We start from the raw sequence: 12,304 nt of genomic DNA, 5'->3' as shown, positions 1-12,304 counted from the left end.
ATCCTTCCAGAGGAGCAACTTCATAGTTTGAGCTGGAAGGGCTTGGCAGAGCAGCCGGGGAGAAAAGGCCTCTTGCTATTCTCTTTTCTTTCTGCCTGAATGCGGTCAATTGGCACTTGCCAAAGCAAGGTTTCCCAGCACAAACTACAAAGCAGCAGCTCTATCCTGGCAGAGGATATGCCATGCAGTGTTGCCCTGGCGAGATAGTGTTGCTACAGTGAGGCCCAGGGAAAACACACTGCCTAGAGAAATCCTAGCAAAGCCCTGGGTGTCCCCACAGGAATGTATGTCAGTTTCAGTTCTTTGCCAGCAACGGAGCTCAGAGGCAACGTCAGATTGTGTGTATCTCAGTGAGAGAAAGAACACTGTGACTTCCCCCGTTCCTCTGACGAAAGCGGTTAGAGGGAGAAAAGCGTCCTTTGCTTTCGCTTTCCCGCAATGAGCTCGGCAGATCTGCCCTTCGCGAAGGGCCGTTTTCCCCCGGAGAACTGCCTCGCCGTAGCCCGGTTCTGGAAGTGGAACGAGTATGCAGTGTTAGCGTTCAGCTATTGTGAAGGCTCGCTTTGGCCCAGGGCAAACGAAGCGCCGGGGGAAATCTTAGCAGAGCCCGGCGCCTTTCCACGGTTCAAAGCGTGGAACTGCAGACTCTTTTGCAAAGAAGAGAGCGCCCAGGCAACAGCAGCCCGCACGTTTCTCAGTGAAAGGGAGAACTCCCTGACTTCATGCAGTCCTCTGAGCAAAGCAGGCAGAGGGAGAGAAACTTTCTTTCCTTCCTCTTTCCTGCCACGAATTCCTCATTTGCTCTTGCAAACGCAGGGCTTCTTCGGAAAAACTACGCCGCGGTGCAGGGATCCTTCCAGAGGAGCAACGACATAGTTTGAGCTGGAAGGGCTTGGCAGAGCAGCCGGGGAGAAAAGGCCTCTTGCTATTCTCTTTTCTTTCTGCCTGAATGCGGTCAATTGGCACTTGCCAAAGCAAGGTTTCCCAGCACAAACTACAAAGCAGCAGCTCTCTCCTGGCAGAGGATATGCCATGCAGTGTTGCCCCGGCGAGATAGTGTTGCTACAGTGAGGCCCAGGGAAAACACACTGCCTAGAGAAATCCTAGCAAAGCCCTGGGTGTCCCCACAGGAATGTATGTCAGTTTCAGTTCTTTGCCAGCAACGGAGCTCAGAGGCAACGTCAGATTGTGTGTATCTCAGGGAGAGAAAGAACACTGTGACTTTCCCCGTTCCTCTGACGAAAGCGGTTAGAGGGAGAAAAGCGTCCTTTGCTTTCGCTTTCCCGCAATGAGCTCGGCAGATCTGCCCTTCGCGAAGGGCCGTTTTCCCCCGGAGAACTGCCTCGCCGTAGCCCGCTTCTGGAAGTGGAACGAGTATGCAGTGTTAGCGTTCAGCTATTGTGAAGGCTCGCTTTGGCCCAGGGCAAACGAAGCGCCGGGGGAAATCTTAGCAGAGCCCGGCGCCTTTCCACGGTTCAAAGCGTGGAACTGCAGACTCTTTTGCAAAGAAGAGAGCGCCCAGGCAACAGCAGCCCGCACGTTTCTCAGTGAAAGGGAGAACTCCCTGACTTCATCCAGTCCTCTGAGCAAAGCAGGCAGAGGGAGAGAAACTTTCTTTCCTTCCTCTTTCCTGCCACGAATTCCTCATTTGCTCTTGCAAACGCAGGGCTTCTTCGGAAAAACTACGCCGCGGTGCAGGGATCCTTCCAGAGGAGCAACGACATAGTTTGAGCTGGAAGGGCTTGGCAGAGCAGCCGGGGAGAAAAGGCCTCTTGCTATTCTCTTTTCTTTCTGCCTGAATGCGGTCAATTCGCACTTGCCAAGGCAAGGTTTCCCAGCACAAACTACAAAGCAGCAGCTCTCTCCTGGCAGAGGAAATCCCATGCAGTTCTGCCCTTGCGAGATAGAGTTGCTACAGTGAGGCCCAGGGAAAACACACTGCCTAGAGAAATCCTAGCAAAGCCCTGTGTTTCCCCACAGGAATGTATGTCCGTTTCAGTTCTTTGCCAGCAATGGAGCTCAGAGGCAACGTCAGATTGTGTGTATCTCAGGGAGAGAAAGAACACTGTGACTTTCCCCGTTCCTCTGACGAAAGCGGTTAGAGGGAGAAAAGCGTCCTTTGCTTTCGCTTTCCCGCAATGAGCTCGGCAGATCTGCCCTTCGCGAAGGGCCGTTTTCCCCCGGAGAACTGCCTCGCCGTAGCCCGCTTCTGGAAGTGGAACGAGTATGCAGTGTTAGCGTTCAGCTATTGTGAAGGCTCGCTTTGGCCCAGGGCAAACGAAGCGCCGGGGGAAATCTTAGCAGAGCCCGGCGCCTTTCCACGGTTCAAAGCGTGGAACTGCAGACTCTTTTGCAAAGAAGAGAGCGCCCAGGCAACAGCAGCCCGTACGTTTCTCAGTGAAAGGGAGAAGTCCCTGACTTCATCCAGTCCTGTGAGCAAAGCAGGCAGAGGGAGAGAAACTTTCTTTCCTTCCTCTTTCCTGCCACGAATTCCTCATTTGCTCTTGCAAACGCAGGGCTTCTTCGGAAAAACTACGTCGCGGTGCAGGGATCCTTCCAGAGGAGCAACGACATAGTTTGAGCTGGAAGGGCTTGGCAGAGCAGCCGGGGAGAAAAGGCCTCTTGCTATTCTCTTTTCTTTCTGCCTGAATGCGGTCAATTCGCACTTGCCAAAGCAAGGTATCCCAGCACAAACTCCAAAGCAGCAGCTCTCTCCTGGCAGAGGAAGTGCCATGCAGTGTTGCCCTGGCGAGATAGTGTTGCTACAGTGAGGCCCAGGGAAAACACACTGCCTAGAGAAATCCTAGCAAAGCCCTGTGTTTCCCCACAGGAATGTATGTCACTTTCAGTTCTTTGCCAGCAACGGAGCTCAGAGGCAACGTCAGATTGTGTGTATCTCAGGGAGAGAAAGAACACTGTGACTTCCCCCGTTCCTCTGACGAAAGCGGTTAGAGGGAGAAAAGCGTCCTTTGCTTTCGCTTTCCCGCAATGAGCTCGGCAGATCTGCCCTTCGCGAAGGGCCGTTTTCCCCCGGAGAACTGCCTCGCCGTAGCCCGGTTCTGGAAGTGGAACGAGTATGCAGTGTTAGCGTTCAGGTATTGTGAAGGCTCGCTTTGGCCCAGGGCAAACGAAGCGCCGGGGGAAATCTTAGCAGAGCCCGGCGCCTTTCCACAGTTCAAAGCCTGGAACTGCAGACTCTTTTGCAAAGAAGGGAGCGCCCAGGCAACAGCAGCCCGCACGTTTCTCAGTGAAAGGGAGAACTCCCTGACTTCATCCGGTCCTCTGAGCAAAGCAGGCAGAGGGAGAGAAACTTTCTTTCCTTCCTCTTTCCTGCCACGAATTCCTCATTTGCTCTTGCAAACGCAGGGCTTCTTCGGAAAAACTACGCCGCGGTGCAGGGATCCTTCCAGAGGAGCAACGACATAGTTTGAGCTGGAAGGGCTTGGCAGAGCAGCCGGGGAGAAAAGGCCTCTTGCTATTCTCTTTTCTTTCTGCCTGAATGCGGTCAATTGGCACTTGCCAAAGCAAGGTTTCCCAGCACAAACTACAAAGCAGCAGCTCTCTCCTGGCAGAGGATATGCCATGCAGTGTTGCCCCGGCGAGATAGTGTTGCTACAGTGAGGCCCAGGGAAAACACACTGCCTAGAGAAATCCTAGCAAAGCCCTGGGTGTCCCCACAGGAATGTATGTCAGTTTCAGTTCTTTGCCAGCAACGGAGCTCAGAGGCAACGTCAGATTGTGTGTATCTCAGGGAGAGAAAGAACACTGTGACTTTCCCCGTTCCTCTGATGAAAGCGGTTAGAGGGAGAAAAGCGTCCTTTGCTTTCGCTTTCCCGCAATGAGCTCGGCAGATCTGCCCTTCGCGAAGGGCCGTTTTCCCCCGGAGAACTGCCTCGCCGTAGCCCGCTTCTGGAAGTGGAACGAGTATGCAGTGTTAGCGTTCAGCTATTGTGAAGGCTCGCTTTGGCCCAGGGCAAACGAAGCGCTGGGGGAAATCTTAGCAGAGCCCGGCGCCTTTCCACGGTTCAAAGCGTGGAACTGCAGACTCTTTTGCAAAGAAGAGAGCGCTCAGGCAACAGCAGCCCGCACGTTTCTCAGTGAAAGGGAGAACTCCCTGACTTCATCCAGTCCTGTGAGCAAAGCAGGCAGAGGGAGAGAAACTTTCTTTCCTTCCTCTTTCCTGCCACGAATTCCTCATTTGCTCTTGCAAACGCAGGGCTTCTTCGGAAAAACTACGCCGCGGTGCAGGGATCCTTCCAGAGGAGCAACGACATAGTTTGAGCTGGAAGGGCTTGGCAGAGCAGCCGGGGAGAAAAGGCCTCTTGCTATTCTCTTTTCTTTCTGCCTGAATGCGGTCAATTGGCACTTGCCAAAGCAAGGTTTCCCAGCACAAACTACAAAGCAGCAGCTCTATCCTGGCAGAGGATATGCCATGCAGTGTTGCCCTGGCGAGATAGTGTTGCTACAGTGAGGCCCAGGGAAAACACACTGCCTAGAGAAATCCTAGCAAAGCCCTGGGTGTCCCCACAGGAATGTATGTCCGTTTCAGTTCTTTGCCAGCAACGGAGCTCAGAGGCAACGTCAGATTGTGTGTATCTCAGTGAGAGAAAGAACACTGTGACTTCCCCCGTTCCTCTGACGAAAGCGGTTAGAGGGAGAAAAGCGTCCTTTGCTTTCGCTTTCCCGCAATGAGCTCGCCTATCTGTCCTTCGCGAAGGGCCGTTTTCCCCCGGAGAACTGCCTCGCCGTAGCCCGGTTCTGGAAGTGGAACGAGTATGCAGTGTTAGCGTTCAGCTATTGTGAAGGCTCGCTTTGGCCCAGGGCAAACGAAGCGCCGGGGGAAATCTTAGCAGAGCCCGGCGCCGTTCCACGGTTCAAAGCGTGGAACTGCAGACTCTTTTGCAAAGAAGAGAGCGCCCAGGCAACAGCAGCCCGCACGTTTCTCAGTGAAAGGGAGAACTCCCTGACTTCATCCAGTCCTCTGAGCAAAGCAGGCAGAGGGAGAGAAACTTTCTTTCCTTCCTCTTTGCTGCCACGAATTCCTCATTTGCTCTTGCAAACGCAGGGCTTCTTCGGAAAATCTACGCCGTGGTGCAGGGATCCTTCCAGAGGAGCAACGACATAGTTTGAGCTGGAAGGGCTTGGGAAAGCAGCCGGGGAGAAAAGGCCTCTTGCTATTCTCTTTTCTTTCTGCCTGAATGCGGTCAATTGGCACTTGCCAAAGCAAAGTTTCCCAGCACAAACTACAAAGCAGCAGCTCTCTCCTGGCAGAGGAAATCCCATGCAGTGTTGCCCTGGCGAGATAGTGTTGCTACAGTGAGGCCCAGGGAAAACACACTGCCTAGAGAAATCCTAGCAAAGCCCTGTGTTTCCCCACAGGAATGTATGTCCGTTTCAGTTCTTTGCCAGCAACGGAGCTCAGAGGCAACGTCAGATTGTGTGTATCTCAGGGAGAGAAAGAACACTGTGACTTTCCCCGTTCCTCTGACGAAAGCGGTTAGAGGGAGAAAAGCGTCCTTTGCTTTCGCTTTCCCGCAATGAGCTCGGCAGATCTGCCCTTCGCGAAGGGCCGTTTTCCCCCGGAGAACTGCCTCGCCGTAGCCCGGTTCTGGAAGTGGAACGAGTATGCAGTGTTAGCGTTCAGCTATTGTGAAGGCTCGCTTTGGCCCAGGGCAAACGAAGCGCCGGGGGAAATCTTAGCAGAGCCCGACGCCTTTCCACGGTTCAAAGCGTGGAACTGCAGACTCTTTTGCAAAGAAGAGAGCGCCCAGGCAACAGCAGCCCGTACGTTTCTCAGTGAAAGGGAGAAGTCCCTGACTTCATCCAGTCCTGTGAGCAAAGCAGGCAGAGGGAGAGAAACTTTCTTTCCTTCCTCTTTCCTGCCACGAATTCCTCATTTGCTCTTGCAAACGCAGGGCTTCTTCGGAAAAACTACGCCGCGGTGCAGGGATCCTTCCAGAGGAGCAACTTCATAGTTTGAGCTGGAAGGGCTTGGCAGAGCAGCCGGGGAGAAAAGGCCTCTTGCTATTCTCTTTTCTTTCTGCCTGAATGCGGTCAATTCGCACTTGCCAAAGCAAGGTTTCCCAGCACAAACTACAAAGCAGCAGCTCTATCCTGGCAGAGGATATGCCATGCAGTGTTGCCCTGGCGAGATAGTGTTGCTACAGTGAGGCCCAGGGAAAACACACTGCCTAGAGAAATCCTAGCAAAGCCCTGGGTGTCCCCACAGGAATGTATGTCAGTTTCAGTTCTTTGCCAGCAACGGAGCTCAGAGGCAACGTCAGATTGTGTGTATCTCAGGGAGAGAAAGAACACTGTGACTTTCCCCGTTCCTCTGACGAAAGCGGTTAGAGGGAGAAAAGCGTCCTTTGCTTTCGCTTTCCCGCAATGAGCTCGGCAGATCTGCCCTTCGCGAAGGGCCGTTTTCCCCCGGAGAACTGCCTCGCCGTAGCCCGCTTCTGGAAGTGGAACGAGTATGCAGTGTTAGCGTTCAGCTATTGTGAAGGCTCGCTTTGGCCCAGGGCAAACGAAGCGCTGGGGGAAATCTTAGCAGAGCCCGGCGCCTTTCCACGGTTCAAAGCGTGGAACTGCAGACTCTTTTGCAAAGAAGAGAGCGCCCAGGCAACAGCAGCCCGCACGTTTCTCAGTGAAAGGGAGAACTCCCTGACTTCATCCAGTCCTCTGAGCAAAGCAGGCAGAGGGAGAGAAACTTTCTTTCCTTCCTCTTTCCTGCCACGAATTCCTCATTTGCTCTTGCAAACGCAGGGCTGCTTCGGAAAAACTACGCCGCGGTGCAGGGATCCTTCCAGAGGAGCAACGACATAGTTTGAGCTGGAAGGGCTTGGCAGAGCAGCCGGGGAGAAAAGGCCTCTTGCTATTCTCTTTTCTTTCTGCCTGAATGCGGTCAATTCGCACTTGCCAAGGCAAGGTTTCCCAGCACAAACTACAAAGCAGCAGCTCTCTCCTGGCAGAGGAAATCCCATGCAGTTCTGCCCTTGCGAGATAGAGTTGCTACAGTGAGGCCCAGGGAAAACACACTGCCTAGAGAAATCCTAGCAAAGCCCTGTGTTTCCCCACAGGAATGTATGTCCGTTTCAGTTCTTTGCCAGCAATGGAGCTCAGAGGCAACGTCAGATTGTGTGTATCTCAGGGAGAGAAAGAACACTGTGACTTTCCCCGTTCCTCTGACGAAAGCGGTTAGAGGGAGAAAAGCGTCCTTTGCTTTCGCTTTCCCGCAATGAGCTCGGCAGATCTGCCCTTCGCGAAGGGCCGTTTTCCCCCGGAGAACTGCCTCGCCGTAGCCCGGTTCTGGAAGTGGAACGAGTATGCAGTGTTAGCGTTCAGCTATTGTGAAGGCTCGCTTTGGCCCAGGGCAAACGAAGCGCCGGGGGAAATCTTAGCAGAGCCCGGCGCCTTTCCACGGTTCAAAGCGTGGAACTGCAGACTCTTTTGCAAAGAAGAGAGCGCCCAGGCAACAGCAGCCCGCACGTTTCTCAGTGAAAGGGAGAAGTCCCTGACTTCATCCAGTCCTCTGAGCAAAGCAGGCAGAGGGAGAGAAACTTTCTTTCCTTCCTCTTTCCTGCCACGAATTCCTCATTTGCTCTTGCAAACGCAGGGCTTCTTCGGAAAAACTACGCCGCGGTGCAGGGATCCTTCCAGAGGAGCAACTTCATAGTTTGAGCTGGAAGGGCTTGGCAGAGCAGCCGGGGAGAAAAGGCCTCTTGCTATTCTCTTTTCTTTCTGCCTGAATGCGGTCAATTGGCACTTGCCAAAGCAAGGTTTCCCAGCACAAACTACAAAGCAGCAGCTCTATCCTGGCAGAGGATATGCCATGCAGTGTTGCCCTGGCGAGATAGTGTTGCTACAGTGAGGCCCAGGGAAAACACACTGCCTAGAGAAATCCTAGCAAAGCCCTGGGTGTCCCCACAGGAATGTATGTCAGTTTCAGTTCTTTGCCAGCAACGGAGCTCAGAGGCAACGTCAGAGTGTGTGTATCTCAGTGAGAGAAAGAACACTGTGACTTCCCCCGTTCCTCTGACGAAAGCGGTTAGAGGGAGAAAAGCGTCCTTTGCTTTCGCTTTCCCGCAATGAGCTCGCCTATCTGCCATTCGCGAAGGGCCGTTTTCCCCCGGAGAACTGCCTCGCCGTAGCCCGGTTCTGGAAGTGGAACGAGTATGCAGTGTTAGCGTTCAGCTATTGTGAAGGCTCGCTTTGGCCCAGGGCAAACGAAGCGCCGGGGGAAATCTTAGCAGAGCCCGGCGCCGTTCCACGGTTCAAAGCGTGGAACTGCAGACTCTTTTGCAAAGAAGAGAGCGCCCAGGCAACAGCAGCCCGCACGTTTCTCAGTGAAAGGGAGAAGTCCCTGACTTCATCCAGTCCTCTGAGCAAAGCAGGCAGAGGGAGAGAAACTTTCTTTCCTTCCTCTTTGCTGCCACGAATTCCTCATTTGCTCTTGCAAACGCAGGGCTTCTTCGGAAAAACTACGCCGTGGTGCAGGGATCCTTCCAGAGGAGCAACGACATAGTTTGAGCTGGAAGGGCTTGGGAAAGCAGCCGGGGAGAAAAGGCCTCTTGCTATTCTCTTTTCTTTCTGCCTGAATGCGGTCAATTGGCACTTGCCAAAGCAAAGTTTCCCAGCACAAACTACAAAGCAGCAGCTCTCTCCTGGCAGAGGAAATCCCATGCAGTGTTGCCCTGGCGAGATAGTGTTGCTACAGTGAGGCCCAGGGAAAACACACTGCCTAGAGAAATCCTAGCAAAGCCCTGTGTTTCCCCACAGGAATGTATGTCCGTTTCAGTTCTTTGCCAGCAACGGAGCTCAGAGGCAACGTCAGATTGTGTGTATCTCAGGGAGAGAAAGAACACTGTGACTTTCCCCGTTCCTCTGACGAAAGCGGTTAGAGGGAGAAAAGCGTCCTTTGCTTTCGCTTTCCCGCAATGAGCTCGGCAGATCTGCCCTTCGCGAAGGGCCGCTTTCCCCCGGAGAACTGCCTCGCCGTAGCCCGGTTCTGGAAGTGGAACGAGTATGCAGTGTTAGCGTTCAGCTATTGTGAAGGCTCGCTTTGGCCCAGGGCAAACGAAGCGCCGGGGGAAATCTTAGCAGAGCCCGGCGCCTTTCCACGGTTCAAAGCGTGGAACTGCAGACTCTTTTGCAAAGAAGAGAGCGCCCAGGCAACAGCAGCCCGCACGTTTCTCAGTGAAAGGGAGAAGTCCCTGACTTCATCCAGTCCTCTGAGCAAAGCAGGCAGAGGGAGAGAAACTTTCTTTCCTTCCTCTTTCCTGCCACGAATTCCTCATTTGCTCTTGCAAACGCAGGGCTTCTTCGGAAAAACTACGCCGCGGTGCAGGGATCCTTCCAGAGGAGCAACGACATAGTTTGAGCTGGAAGGGCTTGGCAGAGCAGCCGGGGAGAAAAGGCCTCTTGCTATTCTCTTTTCTTTCTGCCTGAATGCGGTCAATTGGCACTTGCCAAAGCAAGGTTTCCCAGCACAAAGTACAAAGCAGCAGCTCTCTCCTGGCAGAGGATATGCCATGCAGTGTTCCCCCGGCGAGATAGTGTTGCTACAGTGAGGCCCAGGGAAAACACACTGCCTAGAGAAATCCTAGCAAAGCCCTGGGTGTCCCCACAGGAATGTATGTCAGTTTCAGTTCTTTGCCAGCAACGGAGCTCAGAGGCAACGTCAGATTGTGTGTATCTCAGGGAGAGAAAGAACACTGTGACTTTCCCCGTTCCTCTGACGAAAGCGGTTAGAGGGAGAAAAGCGTCCTTTGCTTTCGCTTTCCCGCAATGAGCTCGGCAGATCTGCCCTTCGCGAAGGGCCGTTTTCCCCCGGAGAACTGCCTCGCCGTAGCCCGCTTCTGGAAGTGGAACGAGTATGCAGTGTTAGCGTTCAGCTATTGTGAAGGCTCGCTTTGGCCCAGGGCAAACGAAGCGCTGGGGGAAATCTTAGCAGAGCCCGGCGCCTTTCCACGGTTCAAAGCGTGGAACTGCAGACTCTTTTGCAAAGAAGAGAGCGCCCAGGCAACAGCAGCCCGCACGTTTCTCAGTGAAAGGGAGAACTCCCTGACTTCATCCAGTCCTCTGAGCAAAGCAGGCAGAGGGAGAGAAACTTTCTTTCCTTCCTCTTTCCTGCCACGAATTCCTCATTTGCTCTTGCAAACGCAGGGCTGCTTCGGAAAAACTACGCCGCGGTGCAGGGATCCTTCCAGAGGAGCAACGACATAGTTTGAGCTGGAAGGGCTTGGCAGAGCAGCCGGGGAGAAAAGGCCTCTTGCTATTCTCTTTTCTTTCTGCCTGAATGCGGTCAATTCGCACTTGCCAAGGCAAGGTTTCCCAGCACAAACTACAAAGCAGCAGCTCTCTCCTGGCAGAGGAAATCCCATGCAGTTCTGCCCTTGCGAGATAGAGTTGCTACAGTGAGGCCCAGGGAAAACACACTGCCTAGAGAAATCCTAGCAAAGCCCTGTGTTTCCCCACAGGAATGTATGTCCGTTTCAGTTCTTTGCCAGCAATGGAGCTCAGAGGCAACGTCAGATTGTGTGTATCTCAGGGAGAGAAAGAACACTGTGACTTTCCCCGTTCCTCTGACGAAAGCGGTTAGAGGGAGAAAAGCGTCCTTTGCTTTCGCTTTCCCGCAATGAGCTCGGCAGATCTGCCCTTCGCGAAGGGCCGTTTTCCCCCGGAGAACTGCCTCGCCGTAGCCCGCTTCTGGAAGTGGAACGAGTATGCAGTGTTAGCGTTCAGCTATTGTGAAGGCTCGCTTTGGCCCAGGGCAAACGAAGCGCCGGTGGAAATCTTAGCAGAGCCCGGCGCCTTTCCACGGTTCAAAGCGTGGAACTGCAGACTCTTTTGCAAAGAAGAGAGCGCCCAGGCAACAGCAGCCCGCACGTTTCTCAGTGAAAGGGAGAAGTCCCTGACTTCATCCAGTCCTGTGAGCAAAGCAGGCAGAGGGAGAGAAACTTTCTTTCCTTCCTCTTTCCTGCCACGAATTCCTCATTTGCTCTTGCAAACGCAGGGCTTCTTCGGAAAAACTACGCCGCGGTGCAGGGATCCTTCCAGAGGAGCAACTTCATAGTTTGAGCTGGAAGGGCTTGGCAGAGCAGCCGGGGAGAAAAGGCCTCTTGCTATTCTCTTTTCTTTCTGCCTGAATGCGGTCAATTGGCACTTGCCAAAGCAAGGTTTCCCAGCACAAACTACAAAGCAGCAGCTCTATCCTGGCAGAGGATATGCCATGCAGTGTTGCCCTGGCGAGATAGTGTTGCTACAGTGAGGCCCAGGGAAAACACACTGCCTAGAGAAATCCTAGCAAAGCCCTGGGTGTCCCCACAGGAATGTATGTCAGTTTCAGTTCTTTGCCAGCAACGGAGCTCAGAGGCAACGTCAGAGTGTGTGTATCTCAGTGAGAGAAAGAACACTGTGAATTCCCCCGTTCCTCTGACGAAAGCGGTTAGAGGGAGAAAAGCGTCCTTTGCTTTCGCTTTCCCGCAATGAGCTCGCATATCTGCCATTCGCGAAGGGCCGTTTTCCCCCGGAGAACTGCCTCGCCGTAGCCCGGTTCTGGAAGTGGAACGAGTATGCAGTGTTAGCGTTCAGCTATTGTGAAGGCTCGCTTTGGCCCAGGGCAAACGAAGCGCCGGGGGAAATCTTAGCAGAGCCCGGCGCCGTTCCACGGTTCAAAGCGTGGAACTGCAGACTCTTTTGCAAAGAAGAGAGCGCCCAGGCAACAGCAGCCCGCACGTTTCTCAGTGAAAGGGAGAAGTCCCTGACTTCATCCAGTCCTCTGAGCAAAGCAGGCAGAGGGAGAGAAACTTTCTTTCCTTCCTCTTTCCTGCCACGAATTCCTCATTTGCTCTTGCAAACGCAGGGCTTCTTCGGAAAAACTACGCCGCGGTGCAGGGATCCTTCCAGAGGAGCAACTTCATAGTTTGAGCTGGAAGGGCTTGGCAGAGCAGCCGGGGAGAAAAGGCCTCTTGCTATTCTCTTTTCTTTCTGCCTGAATGCGGTCAATTCGCACTTGCCAAAGCAAGGTTTCCCAGCACAAACTACAAAGCAGCAGCTCTATCCTGGCAGAGGATATGCCATGCAGTGTTGCCCTGGCGAGATAGTGTTGCTACAGTGAGGCCCAGGGAAAACACACTGCCTAGAGAAATCCTAGCAAAGCCCTGGCTGTCCCCACAGGAATGTATGTCAGTTTCAGTTCTTTGCCAGCAACGGAGCTCAGAGGCAACGTCAGATTGTGTGTATCTCAGGGAGAGAAAGAACACTGTGACTTTCCCCGTTCCTCTGACGAAAGCGGTTAGAGGGA

This window comes from Elephas maximus, chromosome 4, assembly GCF_024166365.1.
Source record: "Elephas maximus indicus isolate mEleMax1 chromosome 4, mEleMax1 primary haplotype, whole genome shotgun sequence".
NCBI lineage: Eukaryota > Metazoa > Chordata > Mammalia > Proboscidea > Elephantidae > Elephas > Elephas maximus.
The sequence above is the reverse complement of the archived record's forward strand: the minus strand, read 5'-3'. Positions refer to the sequence as shown.